The sequence below is a fragment of the Myiozetetes cayanensis genome, unplaced genomic scaffold, assembly GCF_022539395.1.
Source record: "Myiozetetes cayanensis isolate MyiCay16 unplaced genomic scaffold, myiCay2020 scf9, whole genome shotgun sequence".
Classification (NCBI taxonomy): Eukaryota; Metazoa; Chordata; class Aves; order Passeriformes; family Tyrannidae; genus Myiozetetes; species Myiozetetes cayanensis.
This window is the reverse complement of record NW_026088185.1, coordinates 26324580-26346583: the sequence shown is the minus strand read 5'-3', so window position 1 is coordinate 26346583 and position 22004 is coordinate 26324580. Positions and strand designations below refer to the sequence as shown.

At 38.5% G+C, this 22004-nt stretch overlaps 1 protein-coding gene across 1 annotated transcript in view; it reads right to left on the bottom strand.

Moving 5' to 3' along the window:
• The window catches only part of RALB (RAS like proto-oncogene B), a 52930-nt gene extending 31545 nt beyond the window's left edge, over nt 1-21385 (bottom strand). Inside the window, exons 1-2 of the mRNA XM_050339570.1 lie at nt 21203-21385; nt 18267-18419 (exon numbers count right to left, since the gene is read on the bottom strand). The gene's annotated coding sequence lies outside the window, so the exon portion shown is untranslated. The remainder of the gene's footprint in view (nt 1-18266; nt 18420-21202) is intronic.
• Between the last annotated feature and the right edge of the window lie 619 nt (nt 21386-22004).

Genomic DNA, 22004 nt, shown 5'->3' with positions numbered 1-22004 from the left:
ATAAAGCTCACTGTCAAATAACCTTTCCATTTCAGATACAGCTGGGATTTGTCAGGATCATATCACAGGGTCATTCTTAAAGGGATTCTCACTGACATTTTGTGAGGTAAGGGATGTCACATTCCAGTTTTACAAGTGTTACACTTCTGATCATCATGATTATCAACACCATGACAGATTTAGGGCCTGATCTTGGAGCCTTTACAGAAGGAGTTAAGTTTATTGTAGATAACTTCATAGCCAAGAATCAAAAGAAAATAAAAGGTCAACAGAGAGTCATAAGAGGTCAAGTAGTCTCATTCCATGGCCCAAAGGCAAGATTAGTTATAAATATATAATTTTTGGCATGTAATTTTTTAAACACAGTTAAGGTTGTGCTATCATCATACCAGTTTGTTTAAAATACTGAATTACTTTATCATAAGGGAAAAAAACAACAACATTTACTTTAAATGTCAGTTTCTGCTGTTGCAGCATATTCATTGTTTGCATGCTGGACATAGCAATCAGATTTTTTCATTTTTTATATCAATACACTAAATATTAAAAAATTCTTATTTTTTTCACTCCTCAGAATTCTTTTCCTCCTTCAAACAACACATGTTTTTGCAGGGTTTTTTTTTAGGTCATGTTTCCTAATTGCCAGTCACTCTCTTTTTTCTTTGGTCTCCCTTCACCTGGCCCATGTTTCCTGAAGTGTACTGCTGAAGCAGATACATTAAGTAAAGCTTTGCCAGTTATATGTAGGGTAGAAAGCATGCTTTAGTGTCTTACAGATCCCACTGAAGCCAGTTTGGTAAAACATGAATTATTATGGAAATAGATAAGGCAGGGGATTTCTCTGGAATAACAAGCAGCTAACATTGTTGAGGATTTACCTCCCTGAGTTGAACACTGCTGCCCTGTAGAACAGAGGGTGATTTGAGCATGCTTAAAAAAAAAACATCCTAACAGATCTTGCTCCCCTTATTTTTTAATCAATTTTTTGAGATTAAATCACGGACAAATAAATTGAATTAATAATGAAAATTACTGGCTTTTATAGCAACCAGCATTCTAGAAGGGTGGGAACAATACTTCAGAAAGAAGAATTCTCAGTAAAGTTATATAATTTTTAAGTACCTACTGCTTCCACAACCTCTAATTAATTTGATGTAACTTAGAAGGAGATTAAAATGTCCTTCTGCAAATTTAACCAGAGCATTTTTATGCAAACACATTCTGAGGCCATGAAAGCCCTTCATATTTAGTCTCACGTCTTCATTGTTATCAATGCAGTTTTCTCTTTTCCATGTTTAATCACAACATCTTATGCAAACATTTGGGAGTTTTGATGCCCCTTCACCATTTAAATAGAAATAGATTTTTTTTTTTTTCTCAAGCACCTCACAGTTTAGGAGAGGGTCCTGGGAACTGAATTTTGTGATACAGTTTTTGTTATGATAGTATTTTTCCTATTCATGAATGCCATACTTTTTAGAATAAACTCTGATACAATTTGGTGGCTAAAAAAAATACATTTATCTTGCAACTACAACATAACTCTGCACTATCATGATGGCAAATGTTAAATTAAAGAAGCTCTGGATGTGAACTTGAATGCAAAATCTCTTATGGAAGTTCTGTATGAAGTGGTTTCAAAGGTGGAACAAATGGCTACAAATTTTGTGTACTAAAATTCCTCTTCAGCTGTGCTTTGCTACAGATACTACTCCCTAAACTTACACCACATGACACTTCATTGTTCATTAGTTGCTGTATTTCAATGCAGAGGTGAAAGCCTCAAAAAAGTGGATCTAGTATGGTAGGAAACCTGTAGAAACTTATTGCACCACTGAAATTTATGAGGAAGTTTGTGTCTATGAATCTATTAATGTAATATCACATTGTTATGACATTGCGTTATTCTCAATTACAGAGCTTGTTAAGCACTTAATGCAGTCATGGATAATATTGCTGCATTAGAGAAAATTTTCACTTCTGAGCTGAGTGCTCCTGTGTTAGTTTACACAGCCTTCTTCTCCAGAAAAGACATGTCACTTGTGGCTGATAACCTAACACAGTCTACAAAGAGCCTTTCCTTTTTTTCCATGTTAAATCAATAAGAGTACAATATGCTTTACATTAAAGGATTAAGGAAAATAATTTCAAAATAAATTTGATTTGTATCCCGTAACATTCTGGCTTTTGCATTGTTTTTTATCTTTTCAGTGAACAGTAACACATACTTAGGACCTGTCAGAAGAGTCAGAGATTAGCTTTTTAGAAAAGACTATTTGCTAGAAGCTAATTAAGTCATTAGTAGCAATGTAGTATTCAATATATTAGTATGTTTCATCAATATTCAACCTGTTAACTCATTCTTAAATACATTGTAAACAAAAAGACCCCCACTGCCTTTTATATTCTGCTGTAATATACAGTAAACTTCCCGTTCCTTAGAAAAACCTCGTGAGGAGCTGTACTGGTTTGTGGGGTCCTCAGTCTGCAAAAGTGATGTACCTTGGCCAAAATATAAGTACAGGACTCCATCAGACACTTCAACCCCACAGCTAAGCTTCTGTTCAATCCCCAAGCTTTGTTATTTCATTATGATGTATTGCTGGAAGACCATAAAAATAAAACAAAAACACTACAGTAAAGACTGAAATAAATACTACAAGCCAGGAAGTTCTGAGTTGAGGCTTCTGATACTGTGGGTAATGTGAGCAAGCAAAGGTGAAATATAATGAGAAAGGAACCTTTGAGGGGAGAGAGATGCATACATATGTGGGTGCATATACATTTTAATTTAACAGTAGAAGTTGTTGTGATTATATGTAACTAAAATAGTGTTTAAGAGTCAGAAATTCTGCTTTTCCCCAAAATTCACTGGAGCTACACTGCGTTACAGCATAAGAGAACTGCATTATGTACTCACAAGCAAATCCACCCACTCTTCTACTGAGACTAGTCTTTTCAAAATAAACAACTGAAATCCTAAATTCTTCTAGTGTTTGCTGCCTAGAAGAAGTTGTTTACTGGAAAGCAGTGAACATTTGCTCTAGTTTAGGTTTTCTTTTCCCTTTCATTGCAGGAGCATGCTTTAAGACCTTGCAAGTTGTGCTACAGATTTTCTGTCCCAGAGCAGAATGTCCAAAGAATGGCTTCTCTGGACATTTTTTTATCAACTACAGTTTATTGGTCTGTGTCATATCTTGGCTTCTCTCAAATCTTGTTTACTTGTTTTGACATTTTCATAAATGAGAGCAAGCTTATATCTGTATCTTCTAAGAGTTCTTGAGAACTATGGTTGCCCTGAATCATACAAACCAACTCTTTGTAACTTTGAGATCTTTAGTAAGAAGCTTTGCACAACCTTTCAGAGAACAATAAATCAAACTCTGACTTTTCCAAATTGCTTCTCTGCATTCAGGCATGAATTTCATCTTCAAGCTGGATTTCTTGAAGGGCAACAACAAACCTTTAGCCTATTTTTCCTGATCAGACTTTGAGTACCACAAAATGAATTGGTTTGATCTGGCTCATATAACTACATTTATTCCCCTTATAACCCTTGTCGTTTTTTTAGGCTTTCCTTTTTCAATGCAATAGTTCTCTAACATTTTAAACGGAATTACAACTAGGTCATAAGACATACAGGGACTGCTTTCCCCCTGCTTTTATTCCTTCCATACCAATTCCCATCTGTGAAAACATCTGCAAAAGGCTAAATGTCAATTGATACAGATTTAATCACTACAGAAATGGTCACATAATGGAGAGATGGCCTATAATCATATCTTTCCATTCTCTGGAAGCAGTACACAATGCATCAAAATTATTGTGGAATCTTTCAAAACCGAAAACGTAGAATTAGCCCTGACACTAGGTCTGATTTCAAGCAGCACCATCTGAGACATTGCTGTTTGTGAGCACTGGATTTTATGGTGATGTTTTTCATGCTGTTTTCAGTGTCACTTGATTATCTACTCTTTGCTCTTAGCTTTGGAGAGTAACAATTATATTACTGGAATTAGAGAAGGGATGGAAACCGATTAGTTACAGAGATTATTCTGAAAACTTTCAGTGTCAGTTTAGAAGTCTGAGTTGCCATTAGTGAGGTGTTTCCTGGCAAACGCCAAATTAAATTTTTGGCCTCAGGACAGCTTGTATAGTGTAAAAATTAACTTCTTACTGAAACATTGTGATCATCATTATTTCAGCTGAAAAGAATAGGAAAGTAAACTCTCTTTGAGAACTGGTTTCTGCAGACCGTGTTTTTCCCTTCTGCAGACCAATAGAAGACTTCAGTCTGAAAATCTCAAGGTTAAACTCTAATGCATGTGACTGTAAGTTAATTAATTTTTGAGATTTTTGATGTTAAAAACTAGCATTGTTAATTTGTAGTGTCCCATAAGCAAGCCTGGTTCATAGAAATAGATGGACAATGCCAAGCAGACAATGTAAGCCCACCCATGGAAGCTAGAAAAGCTGAACTGCAAAGGCACAGATGCCACCTGCATAGTCAGTACAAATTGTGACATCTTAATGAGAGCAGGGACCATTCAGTGTGTGCTGTAACCCTTATCTAAGATAGATCACTCTTGCTTGTACCATCTCTGGTTTAGAGAACAGTATTCTGGGTGAAAATAGTATTCCCAGCTTCAACTAGGTATAAGTACACCCCTTGACTAGCATAGTATAGTCTTTGGCTTATTATTTGGGGCATTATCCTACTAGATATGGGCTCGGATCACCTCAGAAGAGAAGGTACTAAGGTCTGGTTTACTACACACAATATGGATGCTGTATTCCCTAAGACATTGCATACAAAGGATCATTATTCTTCCTCTGATTTGAAAGGAGAGGCTCCTACTATCTCCTTTCTTCCCTCTTTCAATTTAAGGGGAAGAGCAGTATTTACAAGATACTCTCTTCTTAAATTATTTCCTGTAAGCTTCCCACTGAACTTGTTGGCTTGCACAGATTACATTCAGAGGAGGGATCTGACAGTGTTAGATCTGGTAATACTACTGTAACAGCTTACGATACTACTTTCCCCAAAGGCTCACTCCCCAGTCCTTTTGCCAAAGGCCTTGAGAGAGTGGTAGATGATGTTTGTGATCTTAGATCTTCCACTTACTAGCAAGAATTAATTTAGAATGCAAGACAGCTAAAAGGCGGGTATATAGCTGGGAATTGGGCAAAGTAAATGGAAGGTCCTAAATGTTTAACAATTTATCATTTCTTGACAAATATTTTAACCCAACAAGTTATTTCTTTCCTAAATTTAGAAAAGATCTTTATATAGAGCAAACCTGAGATAGTAACATAATATTGTGGCAGCTGCCACATCGTTCCAAAAAAGAGAGGTCCTCCATGCTCTTTGGAAAGCAAGAATACAATGGATTTGCCCACTGTAGATGGAGCTATCCATTACGTCAAATGCAAAATACAATAGTCATGTCACGTCCATGCTGGACTCTCTCTTTTTATTGTATAAAGAATCCTTTGTTTGGATCAGCTGGTCTTCTTTGACTTCTCAGCTCAGAAACTTTCCTTGTGGTTTTTCTTATACCTCTCCAAGGGTTTTCTGGGGATAATTTTCAATTCGGGAAAGGACGGTAAAACTCAGTTCCTTTGCCATTTAGCTGAATTGCACTTCCTTACTTTGTTGTATGATATTAATGGAGATAGGACTAAGTTGCCATTTCTAAATAGGGTTTGAATCATGGCAAAAAGAATTGCAGCACTACTCTGCTCATAGAGTTCGAATTTCCTTAAACTTCAGGGCTCATCTTTAATAGTTCACTAAAAATGAGCTCATCTTTACAATTCTTATAATTCCTTGCCCAGAGAGAGCTGTGATTTTACAAACATTTTCAGTTCCACTAGGCCATAGCCAGCTTTTCTATCATTAAGGTTCTATGTATCTTATGGAAGTTTTGTTTCTTAGTTCTTTTCATGCAAACAAGGCAGTTAAAAAGTAGAATCAGGCAAAGATTTTTTTTTTTAATATGGTTTTCATCTCCCTCAAGCTAAATATATATTTCTTTTGGCTATGGAAAAAAATGAGGCTTTTTGTGCTTTTCCAGACAGCTAATGGATGACCATGCTCGCCTATCCCTGCCAGAGACTTCATTCAGTGGAAAGCCATAATTAACAGGAACACCAACCTGTAAAGCCGACCAATAAAACATTTCAGCTTTTTTTGATGCACATTCCTTCTTCATCTAGCAAATTTTAAACAACCAGGCTTGTTCTGACACAGGCTTCAATAATAGAGACACTCTTGAGCTGCTGCTGAAAGAGGTGTGAAAACATGCTAGCCCAGATTAGGAAGTGCTGAGCAGCAGACAGAGCTATAATACATTAGAAGGCACCACACTTGTGGCTACTCATGATCCTATTTTAGATCCATGCCACAGAGCTATTTCCTATTTGTATTTTGGTCCATGTGCACTGCTAGCTCCCTCAGAAGCGTGCTTTTTGCTCCAGCAGGAGAATTTGAATCAGTTCTTATTCTTACTGACCAATATTAATTCTAACTCCATTTTTATTAATTCCAAACTTCTGACTACTCATTTGTCAGTAGAGTGTCCATGGCTTGTTGCTCCAGGACGTAACTCATTTGTTCTCCCAACTCACCAAAGTACGCTTTTTCAGCGCTAGAGACACAGCTCCAGTTATTTGGGCAGCTACAGCTCTCATTCTAGCCCTAGGTTTTGAGCTGAACCTTTTTCTCATACACTCCTGATGTTTTCCAAATATACCAAACCACTTTGCTTTAGTCATTAAAAAAAAAAAAAAAAAGTTTTGTTTCCAGTTCTTACTCTGTTCAATTACAGATATTTCATTCTAATTCTGCCAAAACTTTACCACTTTTGTTCCTGTTAATAAAATGCACAACTTCCTGGTCTGCATCCTGTTAGTGCTGACACAGGCTCCTCATATCCAGTATGGGTTCATCCCCACCCCAAGGACAGGAAGTGTTCTGCTTTGCTGATTCAAATCTGACCAGAAATTAATGTGAACAAAGAAAGTTTTAGGAGGGAAAGTTTAGGTAAGAACATGACAGATGAGAATGTAACAGTCAGAGTTACAAACACAGAGGGGAGAAATATCAGAACTGGGGAGAAATATCAGAACTGGCTTGAAAGTCCTTGATAAATGGCAACAGTAACAGTAATGAAATGTAGCCTGAGAATTTAGCATAACATCACCTTTCTTCTTTTTACGTTTTTCCTATCTAAGGCTTTTGTTGTGGGTTTATTTGCTTTGTTTTGTTTCCTAATGCATTCTTGTCTGTAAACCTTGCTATTTACATTGTTTTGAGCATATACCAGCTTCAATTAAAATTATTTTAGGTTTTACAAGCTTTTTTGCAATTTAATGTTGCTCATAACTTCTGTATGGAGTCACCCCATGAGGCTGACAGCTTTAAATCTGTCATCTAAGCTGCCATTTGTGTCAAATTGTCTAAAGACTGCGACAACCAAATCCACTTGTAAACAGTTAAAACAATAAACTATGGGGTTAGTGTCGGCTGGCTCCTGAAAATATTAATATTACAAGAACTGTCTGTGGAACTGGCAATTGTTAGACAAGAAGCAAAAGTCTATTAGGGAACAAGAAACTAAACTCCGATACCCCTTTCTGGATCAGAATGGAATCACCTTGGCTTAGGGGATATGGCAGTTCTCTGTATAAACACAGAACCATGGTTTCTTGAACTCTGCCACTTATTCACACTAAATATATTTGAAATTCTCAAATTAACAAATGGTATGCAGTAGCTGCGCAGCTGAAAGGAGGAAAGTTCTCAGCTGAGAATTTTAATGATACATGGCATAAATATTTAAGTCAAGGCATAGCACAAAAAGGTGAAAACTGACAAGTGTGCTCGATAAAGGGAGACGAAACAAAGACAGGTAAGTGCTCAGGTTCTTCATTTCACAGCTCTCTTAAACAAATTGGGAAGTCTCAGTATAGGAGAGTGAAATTCAGTGGGTGCTTTGCACAGACACATACAAAATCACTAGTTCTCTTTCCTAACCACATCACAGTATCCTTCTGCTTAAACAAGGATGGGTAAGGGATTTGTTGTGTTATCAGGGACTCTTTAGCTGATTTAGCATGACTAGGCAGGATGCTCTCCTTCCTCTGAGCTTGCTAAGAGTGTCAGGAAGTATTGCCTTCCTTCCTGGCTCCCAGCTTGCTACCTCTGCAACATCCTACGCCTCTACTGGCAGGGCTTCCTTGCCAGATTTCAGCACAAACAGATATCCACAAACTGCTAAAAAAAAAGGGGTCCAGACATTTCTGGTGAATGTAATAATCTTATTTCTTTCTTCTCATTTGTTGTACGCCATGTATAAATAACCACCATGTTTTATCTAGTGATGAGGGTATTTTGTTTGTGAAGGACTGATCTGGAACTAACTTTGTTATGATAATTACACAACAATGCAATATTTTGGATCTATAGATTAACAAGAAATTGTGGAAAGCAATGATGTTGACACTTTGGGGTTTGAAATATGCTCTATCAACAGATTTGAATATGTTTAATATACCTACAAAAATTTGAGTATGTTCTAAATACCTACAGTTATAGGTATTTTTTTCAATTCTAGTTGTCATGATCATGTGTTTCACCCCTGTAATAATGGATTTTTGCCATTGATGACTCATAGGAAATAGTCTTTCCAACCAGTTTTTCACAGAGTAAACCACAGCAGTTCCTCAAAGTTTTCACTGAAAAAAGTTGCTACTGTAGAGCAAGAATTTAATGCAGCCTCAAACACTAGCATAAATATGTGATCAGATTTGATTTTATGCATCTTGTGACCTCATTTGAAACTGTGGTGGCCTCACTACAACAGAGCCTGGTTTGGGAGCCACTGCTTTATACACTGTCACATGGCAGATACGCATTTCTGAGCTATATTAGCAGCCTATAGCACAAGGCAGCACAGTCAGCCTGTCCTGCAGAACAGACTAAGCTTATTTCATGTTTGCATAGTCTAGGATGATAGGAATATCATCTAATAGGTGCAGCATTACTGGTCTCCTCTCTCCTTCTGTCTTCCCTGTTTCAAGAGCTATGACCATATTCCATTCCAGTGACTTTAGCACCAAATCTGGATTTACATTGGGATGACAGAGTAGAATCTGATGGCTATTCAAGACAGAGATAAGTTGTATTGTAAAATTACTTTTGTTTCCTTCTTGATCTTCACTAGTTTGCATACAGTTACAGATATAGATGATGCCTCAAAGGTGCATAAACACCCCTGCCCTGTAGAGATTACAATCCACAATAAGAATTAAAACCACAAAATAAAGAACTACTTCCAGAAGGCAGTAGATTCTTCCCAGCCACTATGCTTTCCTATGGGACATGCATGCACTCAGTAATTCTTAATCTACAATCAGTCCAGCTTAAGTACTCTGTTTCTTTTAAAGATGTAAAGAGCAACGCCTAGTGGATTAGCATAGAAACACTTTATGGAAGAAATGCATCTTAGGAAGGATTTGAATGAAGATAGCACTGTGAGTTCTTCCAGAAATCTTATCAGAAAAGATTTTACAGCAGAGAAGAATAGTTCCTGCCTTTGCATCACAGTTGCTTTCTGAAAAACAAGCACTGAAGAGAGATAAGGAAACTTTCTTGTAGACTATTCCTATTATCAAATAGCAACTTCACTCCACCCTTCCCCTGTATTTGGCTTCTTACAGAGTGCCTGGAGCTGCTGTTTTGTTCCAAGACTACCCTCGGAAAAATTCCCTGCCATTATCAGAGATGCAAACAAAAGAAAGAAACATACACTTCTCCCAAAGAGGAAAAATGTAATTAACTGCCATCGATCAAAATCAGGAGAGGTACCCCTTTAGCTTGACTGAAAGTTAGCACAGCTTTCCCCTGTACTGTGACTGGCTGCATGTGCTGAAACCAAGCCCTGGACACATCCAGTAGCACTATTCCTGAACAGAAGTTTCAACTGATATTTACACTGATGTCAATTACTTAGAGAGTCCCCCTGAAGATAAAGAAATTGTTTCAACTTGTATTTGAGAGCTCTCAGTTTTGATAATTCATACTTATGTTAAAATTATGCTGCTGTTCTTACCTGCCCAGCAAAGAGAAAAGCCAACAGGCTATGAAAGAGTGTCCAAGCACTCACAATCTCATTCACACAGAAGTGCAGCAACAACCTCTTTGTATCAAGGTGTTCTTCTTGCCCACATTTCAGAAGCAGAGGAAAGAATAATCCTCCCTCCTTTCCTTCTCTTTGGGGTGAGGCAGAAGCTTGCTCTTTGGAATTTCCATCGTAAAGGTGCTTCAGACCAGGCAGAAGATCCTGCAGATCAGATTTGGCCAGTGGGCTGCATTTTGCAATAGGACACTCTCTGCTCATAGCAGGCCTACACACTCCTACCTCTATAGTCTCAGGCACTGGGCAACATTATAAAGGAAGCTGTCACCACCCAAGGGCTTAACACGCAGTTTATGGCCTTTGGAGTCATCAGTCCTTACTAGAAACAAACAAGCTGAAGAATTACATTGAGCTGGTAATCCTGACAATTGTAGCCAGTTTTATTTTTCCTTGGTTACCTCATTTGTTGTCACAACACTTCATTCTGGAACAGAAACCCAGTGGAAAAAGCATGTGATTAGGAATTTAGTGATTTAACTGCACCCTCAGCACTAGTTCCTATGTACTGTGGCAACCTGGAGATGCACAGCATTATGAAGGAAAGAGTTCTGCATCACAGTGCTGAAGTGGGAAAAGTACTGTTTATGATTGTAACTGATACTGTGTTGCTGCAGTGTAGTTTTAGTAAGAGAAATGCTGTAACATAAATGCTTCTTTCAGCTGGGAATATATACCTTGAGTGTAAGGCAACAAGAGCAGAGGGAATGTCCAACATTCAAGCTCATAAGGTGCCTTTTAAGGGAAAACAGGGTCTTGGCTGAGACTGAGACAACCAGGACTGAAGTAATTTGGCATTTAGATCACAGTAGTAGCAAAACCAGATGACAAAGCAGAGCTTTAAAAAGCCTCTCAGATGGAAAGGTTTGGAGTAAAAAGGAAGTGAGAGGAATGGAAGGTGCTGCTTACTAAGGGAGGAGATAGAAAACAATCATGCTATTGTGGCAGTAGAGTTGGTGAAGGTCAGAGACCATAAGCTCTGATTTGCATTCTTTCAAAACACTCGTGCAAAGTTGGTGATTTTTTTTAGTGAAAGATTAGGGCCAAGGGATGTTGTGGCCAGGGAGTTTGCTGTACTTGTGTGAATTGTAATCTGCAGTGCTTTAGTTTTCATGCAAAAAAACAGTGCCTTCAGCAACTTTATGCAAAGGATATCTGCTTTGCATTAGACTTGCCATATGCCTTTTGAAGAATTAGCTATAAACCTCGAGATCTGCACTTTACAGGAAGCTCTGGGAAGGGTCAGTCCAAGCTATGGTATCTGGAGAAGTCACTGCAGGACGTGGAACAGGCAGTGAGACTGTCAGGTCTAACTCTACCCAAGAGATACTAAGCAGAATATTTCTACCTTGAATACATGCTTTTGTGACCCTCAGTTGAAGAACTGAGTGCAGTCTTTAGCCAGACACGAGAGACAAGTGTCCTAAGGGCATGGGACTATAGCTGGGTCTTGTGAAATTAATGAGCCCTGTAGGGGGGAACCATGTTAAATTTCTTTTACAGAAATCGCTTATACAAACCTATCTCCTAGGAAACAGTATTTATCTACATTAACATTTTTTATCTATACTAGTTACATAGAATGTGCCTAGGTTCACTGCTGTTCAGGTTTCCCTCCTTTAGCATTCCTACAGCCTGCCAGAATGTCTGCTTCTGCAGAAACAAAGGTTAATTAAACACATCCGCCCATTAGAGCAAGGAGTGAACATTACAATCTGGCCCCAAGCTACCTTCTTCAGCTGTCAGCACTGAAAGACACTTGGAACTACAAATTAATCCTCAAGCAAAACTAGTTTCAGCAGAAACCACTTGTTTTATTGAAGAGAGAAGTCCTTCCCCATATTTACAGTTTCACCTTCTACTTGTCTTGCTGTACGTAGTTCCAGTGAGAAACATTCTGGTGGTAATTTGCAAGTTGTGTGATTCAAGGTTCTTGGATCTTTACAGTGCCGTGATTTACACATAATAAAGAATATTGAAAAAAATACCTTGCCTGCATTGCTAATTCCACATTTTATGACTAATATAGTTTAAGGTAACTCCTGTTGGATTTCTTTTTCCCCTTGCTTAGCATTGTCCCTTTCACTGTGCCTCCACAATGGAAATAAACTGGTCAACTCCCTCATTATGTATTTCTTTCCACTTTCTTTTCCCTTTTATTTTCTGGCTCTAATGTGTAAGCACCATATTACCTACCACAAATGCTTTCTCAGTTCTGTGAATCAAATATACAGAACTACAGAATCTATTAATTACATTAACTCTTCAGAGCAGCACTATGGCTGTACCTGTTTTCCTCTTTAGGTCACTGGGACTGAAGTCAGACAAGCATATACCTTTCACAAACATGTACTGTTACCATGCCTATAATCCCCACTGCTTGAAGAACTGACATTCCTAAAATGCTTTGTTTCTGTGCTGAATCAACAGAACAAGGCTGTGATAGTCCTGTTAGAGCAGTGACCAGTAATCTGATCACTAAGGTAGGCAGGACACACTGAGGTCTTTGGTGAAAGTAGGATCTTAAATAATGTTAACTATGTAAAAGAGCACAGTATGCACTTAATCATAGAGGCAGATTGTTTTCAATTCTCTTCAGTAATAGATGAAGCAAGTATAATTCTCTGCATTCAAAATTCAAGGCCCCTATTTTGTCAGAGCTCTTCTCAGATGCGATACTCTATTATGCATCCTCCATTCTCATTCAGATTATCCACAAGCAATTTCTGCTTTTCTCAGACTGACTCATTCTTCACACCTATTAGCTGAATTGTTGCTGAAAATGTTCATGTATTTAATTTCTGCCGGTTTGGTTATTTTTGATCAGACACAAAGACCACAAAGTCTTCTTCCTATTCCCAGTATGGAAGAAAACACCTAGGCACATTTCCATTTTAAACCCTGTTTTTCACAATTATTATTTAATGTTTGATCAACATTTTCACCTTCTCAAACACTACTACCATTACATTTGGGTTGATATATACATATAACCCAATATATACATTGGGTTAATATATTACTACCATTACGTTTGGGTTAATAATAGAAACTACGGATAAAAGGAGACACGGGTGAAGAGCACTGAAAGAATTTCAATTCTTTGTATTGCTTTCTTGGGTTCAGTTTCAAAGTGTATGAAAGACTCAGAAGTGTCTTCTTTCTCCAGTTTGTACTGGACTACTCCTCCCAGGTTTTCAAAAACTCCCTTGAAAGACAGCATTTCTGTCCCTGATAGATGGGCACAGACACAGCGCTGTCTTGCAAACTGCTCATCACTTGGCACTGGGCCGTTTTCTGAAGTCTATGAGAGAAACATCTTATTCCCTAGCAGAAACTGAAAGCAAAGTTGGAGTGGTACTCTGACCGGTATTTCAGGATTGGACAGTTGATCACTGATGACAGAGCCCTAGTGGCAAAGTGTAAAATATGCTCATAGTTAATGTTTTAAGGAGAAGATAAACCCAAAAGGGAAACAAGATGGTAAACTAGAAGTATTAACCCCAAAGCGGAAAAAGAATGGCCTCCTTGGAACATCCCTCCTTGGCATCTTACCTGAAACATTCTGTCTAGCCTGCAACTGGTAGGCAAGATGTGACTCCCTTCTTTATAAGTACAACATGCTAAATTACTTTAGAGTTGTTTTCATAAATACACCATGCCAATGCTTACTGTCTGATTTTGCCACCTGGGAGCTTTAGTGGCGATGAAGCAGCTGAATTTTGAAAGAATTTTGTTATTAAATTGTAATTAAGTTGGAAGGCTGCTGGCACAGCAACATCCTATTCATTACATGTGGCAAAACTCTACAAAACTTTTGGAGCTGACCACAGCTTATCTCACCCACAGTAAAAGTACTGTATGATACAAAGCATTGTATAAGGCTGTGTAACAGACAGCTGTGTCGATACCCAGGTTTAACAGAGAGCAAGCCATGGTAATATTATTCCTTCATTCCCTCTCCTGAGCCACTTTCAGTCTTACACCTACGTACATATTTTCCAGACCATTTATTCTATCCTATACTGAAGAAAACGATCAAACAGGTAAGACAGCGAGGATTGGAAAAATTTATGTATGTCCCATCATCATAAACAAACACATGGGCTATGCTCAGGAAAGCTCTAAGGCTGCTGGAGCATCTAATTAGCCTGAACGTGGGCACTATGCATTTAAACAGGTTTGCAAGGGTCACATCTCTTTCTGTACCAGTGTATTCAGAGAGGACACAGCGTGCAGTTCAGAACTGCACTTCCAAGCAGGTATTTCTTAAGATGCTGTTGCTCTTTTGTGCTTCAGGATACATTTTCATTTGGTCATGACAGCATAACCAGCAGTCTTTCTTTTGCTTGCTGTGGGGCAATAACTTTACTGTGCTCTATTAATTAAAGCTATGGGTATTATTAAGTGGAATGGCTGCTGAGAGTATGAAAAAAAGCATTGCTACATTGTCAGCAAAGAGACTGCTCTGAGTTTTAAGTGGAGATTTGCTAGAGTGGGTTTTTGAAGTTCAGGATCACTGTAAACAAAATATATTCAGCTGATACCTGAAGAAATATCTGAACAAGAAAGACAAAGCAGGTCCTGAGTAAGGAAACCTTTTGCAAATATTTCAGCTGCTTAGGTGATTAAAATATATTACTCCAACATGAAATTGAGAACAATTATTTTAATAGTTTAAGAAGTTCATTCAACTCTAAAGTTAAGTCTGGTTTGATGACTAAAATACAGGGCAAGGAACCAGAAGACACAAAGTCTATTTTCAGCATTACCACTGACTCACTGTGTGATATTAAGCAAGTCACTTAATTTAACTGTCTCACTCTCTATCTCACCTGTAAAATGAGGGAGCCTACCTCACAAGCTCTTTGTGGGATTAATTAATTAAACATTTCCTCTGCACCTAACGTTTCTTGGATATACGGTGCTGGAAAATTTATTTTTTAAGATATATATAAACAGGATACAAAAGCAGAGTTAGGTGGCTTTTATACAGGAAATTCACATATCTTTTAAGTATGACAACAAAATCATTAACTACAGGACCTGTTGGTCACCAACCCAAGTGAGCTAATTGATGACATCAGTATTGGAGGCAGCCTGGGCTGCAGTGATCATGCACTGCTGGAGTTCACAGTCCTTAGGGATATGTGTTAGTTGAAGAGCAAAGTCAGGATTCAGAATTTATGGAAAGCAAACTTCCAGCTCTTCAAAGAGTGAGCAGTAGGGAACTATTGTCCCTTGGGAAAATGCAGCTGGGGACAAGGGAGCAGAACAGAGCTGGCAGATCTGGATGCTTTCCATAGAGAGCAAGAGCTCTCAATACCCAGGTGTAAGAAATCAGGAAAAGGAAGGAAAGAGAGCAGCATGGCAGAGTTGAGACCTGCTGGTCAAACTAAAGGGCAAGAAGGAAATGCACAGGCAGTGCAAGGAAGGACAGGTATCCTGGGAAGAGCATAGGCACTCTGCCCAGTTGTGTAGGGATGGGGTCAGGAAGGCCATGGCACAGCTGGAGCTGAACTTGGCAAGGGATTCAAAGAATAGTAAGAAAGGCTTCTACAGGTCAGCCAGAAAAGTAAAGTCAAAGAAATCATATTCCCCTGATGATCAAGACTGGAAAACAACAAATGCAGAGAAGGCTGAGGTACTCAAGACATTTTTTTCCTCAGTCTTCACTGGCAAACTCCCCTCCCACACCTCCTGAGTGGATGGCCAGCAGGATGGGGACTGGAGAAGAAGTTAAGGTTTGTGAACTTCTGAGAAACCTGAACATTTAAGGGACTATGGGACCTGATGAGAAGTTGTCAAGTCACTCTCCATGATATTTGAAAAGTCACAGCAGTCAGGTGAAGTCCCTGGTGACTGGAAAAAGGGGAACAATGCACCCATTTTTAAGAAGGGTAGAATGGAGGACTCTGGGAACTACTGACCTGTCAGTGCTTCGGGAAAATCATGGAACAGGTACTCCTAGAACCTATGCTAAGGCACATGGAGGACAGGGAGGTGATTTGGAACATTCAGCATGGCTTCACAAAGGGCAAGTCCTGATTCATCAACCCAGTGGCCTGACTACATCACATATTCTAGGATTCTAAAACTGTGAGTGAAGCCCTTTAAATGAGTTTATAAATTGAAAAATAGCATAGCTAGAAACTAGACAGACCAAACTATAAGTTAGAATAAAAATATATCGTCACTCTTCAGTAGAGTACAGAATTGAAAGAATAAAGTGAGTTTTTTCTATGATGTATAAGCAAATTTACATCTAATGGAAGTGAAAGGCAACAATTTAAACATAGAGAAATGGAATAATAATTTTTTTTTTTAAATCCCACAGTTTTTAACTCATGGCCACACATCACTGTTAGCTGGAGCTAGTGAATTCAAGAAACAAACATTTCCATGGAAATGTGAATATCCTCTGTGATATTCTATTAAGCAAAAGAGTTACAAATCCCTTGTGTTGCACAGTAAAAGCCAGCTACTAACTGATAGGCATATAAAAACATCTCCTGTGAAGCCTATTTGGCAGTTGATGTCTCCGGACTTACTTGTAGCTGTATCAGAAGCACCTGGTATAGGTCACTGGTGGAGGCAGAACCCTGGAGTAAGCGGACTAATGGTCACCTCTAGTACAGCAATCCTCATGCTACTGAGGCCAGACCAAACAGCACACAGCATGTCTTGAGCATCCTTCTGCTCTTACCATAACTATGCTGTAGAAAACATCAGGTTTGTTGTCATAAAATTAACTACATCAGCAACAGAAGAGGGTCCAGCACCTTTTAACCTAAGAGTTTTTACCTCACAATGCAGTTTAGCAGACAAGGATAATGTGTTTTACTAACACTGTGCTATGACCCTATGAAGGAGCCTATCAAAACCATAGTGAACAAAATAAAATTAGATAAAGTTGTGTGATCAAGGAGATAAGCAAAGGTTATGTATTTTCTATACAGTTGCTTACCTCACCAAAGACTTTTTTGGGAGCAAGGACAAAATTTATTTGCACATTTTTGAAGCCAGTTACTGTTATCTTAAATACTCACAAAAATATCACAGCTGCTTTCTGTTGGTTCCATTCAAACTAGATTGAGGCCTTTATGTAAAGCACAGTCATAAAACTTTTACAACTTTGGAATGAAGTTAGTGTTTAGTATTCTGCCAGGATAACATGCACAATAAAATTCAGATGTTCTATATATAAATAACTTCTGCAATATCAACTGGTGGATATAAATGCAAGTCATTTATTTACTTTCATTATAACATTTGTTATGCTGTGAATTCTGGATCACACAACACTATTCATAACTATAAATATAACTATATTACTGATATAGTTAACAAGTTACTACCAAATTAGCATTTCAGAGACATCTAGACAAAACCTTAAGCCCTACACCAAGAATGGTAGAGCGTTTAGCTCTGCATTTCAGAGCTAAAGACCAAGATGGAGAAGTGCAGAAATAACACCACCGCCACCACAGGTTATGTAGTTATACTAAAAAGAGTCAATGACTCACTGTCAATGTTTACTTGGCCTGTATGCTTTAGGGATGAGTGGAGATTAGTGAAGAGAACTAGCTCTTTTATTCTCCTTTCATTTTGCTTATTACTACCTCACACTACTGCATTCCTTAAATCAAACCAGATAAAGAATAAACAAGAGGTGCTTGTCATCCAGCATTAATACAGTGCCATGTGGTCACTCACAGCTGTTTGTGTGTACATTTTATCAGTTGTGTTTTTTCTTTTCTGTCCAACCCCAACAAATGGGTATGTTGCCTGGCACAGCACATGTACCTTGACCCTTTCCTACACCAAACCCATACCTTTAATCCAATCTCTGCACCCCAAGAGCCTCCCACGTCGCTGCTGTTCCTCTTCTCACCCCAGCTGGGCCAGGAAACTCCCTTCTCACTTCAGTGATTAATAATGACAGCAAGTTCTCCTTTCACTTTGTGTCCCAAACTGCACACACATGTCAATACATAGAGAAGTGATCTTTCTCCGATGCACCTTTACAAGCCAGATAAATTGTTTGCTCTCTCAGCTGATACTCACTGTGCTTAAAGGGCCTTTCGTCCTAGAGCAGCAGTTCCTTAAGGAGCATGAATTAGGCAGGCAGGAGGACGGTGGCAGAGGTAGCTCCACTATGGTATTACAGACCAATTCACATGATGACTGTAGCTGGACTCCTCCTAGTGCCTCAGAAGGCTACAAGAAAAGGGAAGGGCTCAGGATATGATATCATGAACTCATTCTAAAAACAAGGAAACTGTTGTAGATGACTGGAAAAGTAACAGCTTAAAAATTGCTGAATGGCCAATAACAGAATATTACTTTTCTGATTCATCTTCCCTACCCTTTCCAGTGGAAAGTTTCAATAAATGCAAATTACAAACTTAGAAAACTATATTTACATCATTACTAGGACTAACCTAAGAGACCTATTACAGCTGAGTCACCTCAGAGCATTGCTTAGTGTTGCCTGGCGTTCTCTGTGCTTGTGTCAGACCTCAAGCTTTGAGCTTGTTACCAGGCCTGTTCAGGCAAATGTGCCTGTCCCTGACACAGCTGGGTTTGTGTAAGCACCAGGGACCCACGTGTACCCACTCCTTGCCAGTATCCTGACTTGTTTATTGCCTTTTTCAGGGAAAGTAAAGCACCGAAGTGGTTTAAGAAACCAATTAATATTTTCTAAAGCAATGTAAGCAAGCAGGTTTTTAAATCTCATGGAAACTCCATGTGATTTTGTGCAGATTTGCGGGGGTAAGTTTTACTCCTTAGATCCTTTTCTAATTGCAAGCCTGCTTTAATGTAATAATCCATTTACAGGGCTATATTATTATAAATTTATTTCCCAAGTCATTGTTTACAGCCTTTAAAAAAGAAATTAATAAACATTTGAAGCAAAGCAGATGTCCTAACTCAGCACAATTGTTCTTAACCTGGATTTAACTTTGAAGTTTGCTGTTTTTATTTCAGATCCGAAGAAGCACCTGCATGCCTGGAAGCTTGTCTGTTCTTTCCAGCTTTATCAATTGGTCTAATAAGCCACTCATTTTTTCTTTCAAGTTGCCAGGATAATTTTGTTTCTGTTGTAATCCCATAAAACACACTTAGAGGAAAATTTAGCCCAGCCTTCAAGCATGCTACAGTTTTATGTTGTGTTAGGAGTTGCTACATTCTCTGTTGCAGCAGTCATTGTGCTTGCCTTTCAGATTTCTTTTTCTGTGTTAAAAATTTCCTGTGATTACTTTTCATGTAATTTATCCCAGATTCAGCATTAAGGCCACCCATGAGTGATATATTGTTTATCGTCATTTTTCCTGTATTGGCTTTTAGTTTAATGGCTTGAATTTGGGGGGACTTTATCATATTAAATCAGTTTAGTGACTGAGCATTTTATGATTCAGTATTTGTCAGTACCCTTCTACTGAGCTGCATAACAGGGTGTTGCTCTTGCAGCTCTATTGTTTAAAAATAAATATTCTGCTGCCAGATTCCTTGTTCTGTTTGTGCCCTTTGTTAGTGGACTTTCAATTTCAGGAACTTGTTCTATTTAAGAAGATAGTGGACAAACAATACTTTATAATATAATATTTATTAAACAGATGCTGATATTATCAATGCTTGTTTATCTGGTGGTGATGCATCTCCCAAATAAACCAGCTGTAGTGGTAAAATAAACTTGACCACAGAAGCATTTTCCTCATAAAGACTTTAGGGATTTTTTACCTACTTGTGCTTCAGGATCAAGGATCTTGAGTGTGCAGTAAGGGGCAGTGACATCTCAAACAGAAACTCTTTGTGAGATTGAGGAGTGTGACTAAAGATCACTAATGCCTTCACTTTTATAGAATTTGGGAAGTCCTTCTCAAAAACAGAGATACAGTTTACATTTGTGTTTCTGTTTCTCAACATCTTGTAGTAAACCTGGATAGGGAAGTAGTTTGGAGCTTGGGAAAGAGGTGGAAGGGATTTATAATACAGGGAAATGAGGTAAAGCCAGGATTTTAATTTTATAGTAGGAGAGACAGGGGCGAGCAGGAGTAAAAAGGGATCATGGCAGGCAGGGAGAAAAGAAAGGATTGTTTCACAGGTCAGATAAGGTTGTGTGTGGGAGGATAACTTGGATGATGAGAAGGCAGCAGGACCATAACTACCTCCTGATTTGGGTACCTCTTACAACCCTAAATGAATCTTTAAAACTGTGTCATAGTTAAAAATATCTTGCCAGTTCTGGCTTGAGATTGATTACAGAAGCTTCCAGATCATTTTGCTCTCTTAGGCTCCCTGTGCAATTTCAGCTGGATAGTACACTTCACATTTAAGACAGTGCTGATATTTTGGTCTGCTGCTGTTCTGTTCCAGAGAAAGTCGCCTTCTGGGAGAAAGAGCTACAGGTCCTGCAGCATGCAAACATAGGCAACACATAACATTTGTACACAGATTTGTTCATAAATAACTCCAGTTTTGATCACAATTAGTTCTCTTAAAGATCACTGGACTAAAACATGCTTTATAAATACATGCAAAAGTTGTTCTTCATGACAATACCAAGGAGTTGGAGCAGTGATGAGAAATTTTACTAGTGAGCAGTAGAAAACATTTTCCAACACTGATAAAAAGGAAGAACAAAAATTGAGGAAGAATTATTTTCCTTTGCTGATTATTTAATTGCTCTGGAAAATACAGTGTGATTGTTAAAACTGCTGTCAGGTGTACAGGAGCAGTGCTGGCAGCAATTTTGTTTTGCAATAGCAGAATGCAAAGAGGAATATAGATGTGTGAAAAGAGGGTAAAGATCTGTAAGAAGGGTGAGATCTGTTTGTATCCCTAAGAACTGAAGTCCAGGTGATTTAGAATAGGAAATCATTTTTAGGGATGTAAACATGTTAACTGATGATTCCTCACAATACTGTTGTGAAGCAGGGAAAGATTATGCCTTGTTTTGACAGATGGAGAAACACGGACAGAAAAGGCTGAGTTCTTACCAGGAACTTCGCCAGCTTCTTTCAAAGTAGTTTCCAAGGAAGATCTTTCCGTTCAGAAAGCTTGAAGCTACAGAAATCTCTCCAAGTTTCCCTCCATTATTGTGGGAGGACAGAGATGATCATTGGTGTTGAAGGTACTGGCCTGGCCTTTTTTTCAGCTCTGACTGGATTATAATCTGAACAAAGAACAAGCAGAAACAACCTTTTCTCTGTGGTGACTCACTCTGCCAGAGGAAGATTAGTGAATGGAAATTTGTGTCTGCCTGTCCTAGCTAGTAAATATGTACCCATCCCTGCACAGGGCCAGGGGCAAAGCACCAGGGCAGGAGTGGAAGCCTGAGTTGAGTAGTCACAGCTTTTTTGCTGTTGGCACTCCAGCATTAACAGAAGTAACAGCAGAGGACTCCTAGGCTGATTTCCAGCATTATAACAGACCTTACCCTTGAAGGATGTCAGGTGCTCAGTGTCAGCTCTCCCATTTACCCTTTCTGCTCACAGTCTGAGCAAGGCATGTTCCAACCTTTCCCCAACACACTCTTGTCACGTAATCTCGAGTGTAACAGGACTGTTAATTTTTTCTAGGTCTTTTCACAAGAGAAATTATTCAGTCTAAACCTCATGTAACTTCAGGTTCATTTTGTACTGCCCTATTAATCAGTAAAGTGGTAATGTGGTAACCAGAACTTCACAGTGGCAAAGATAGGTAGAGAAGCAAGAAGTCATTGCCTTCTATATTTAATAAATATTTGTTAAAAATCCAGTCTGTTTCTTTTCTTCATTCTGGTCATTAACCACACTTGCA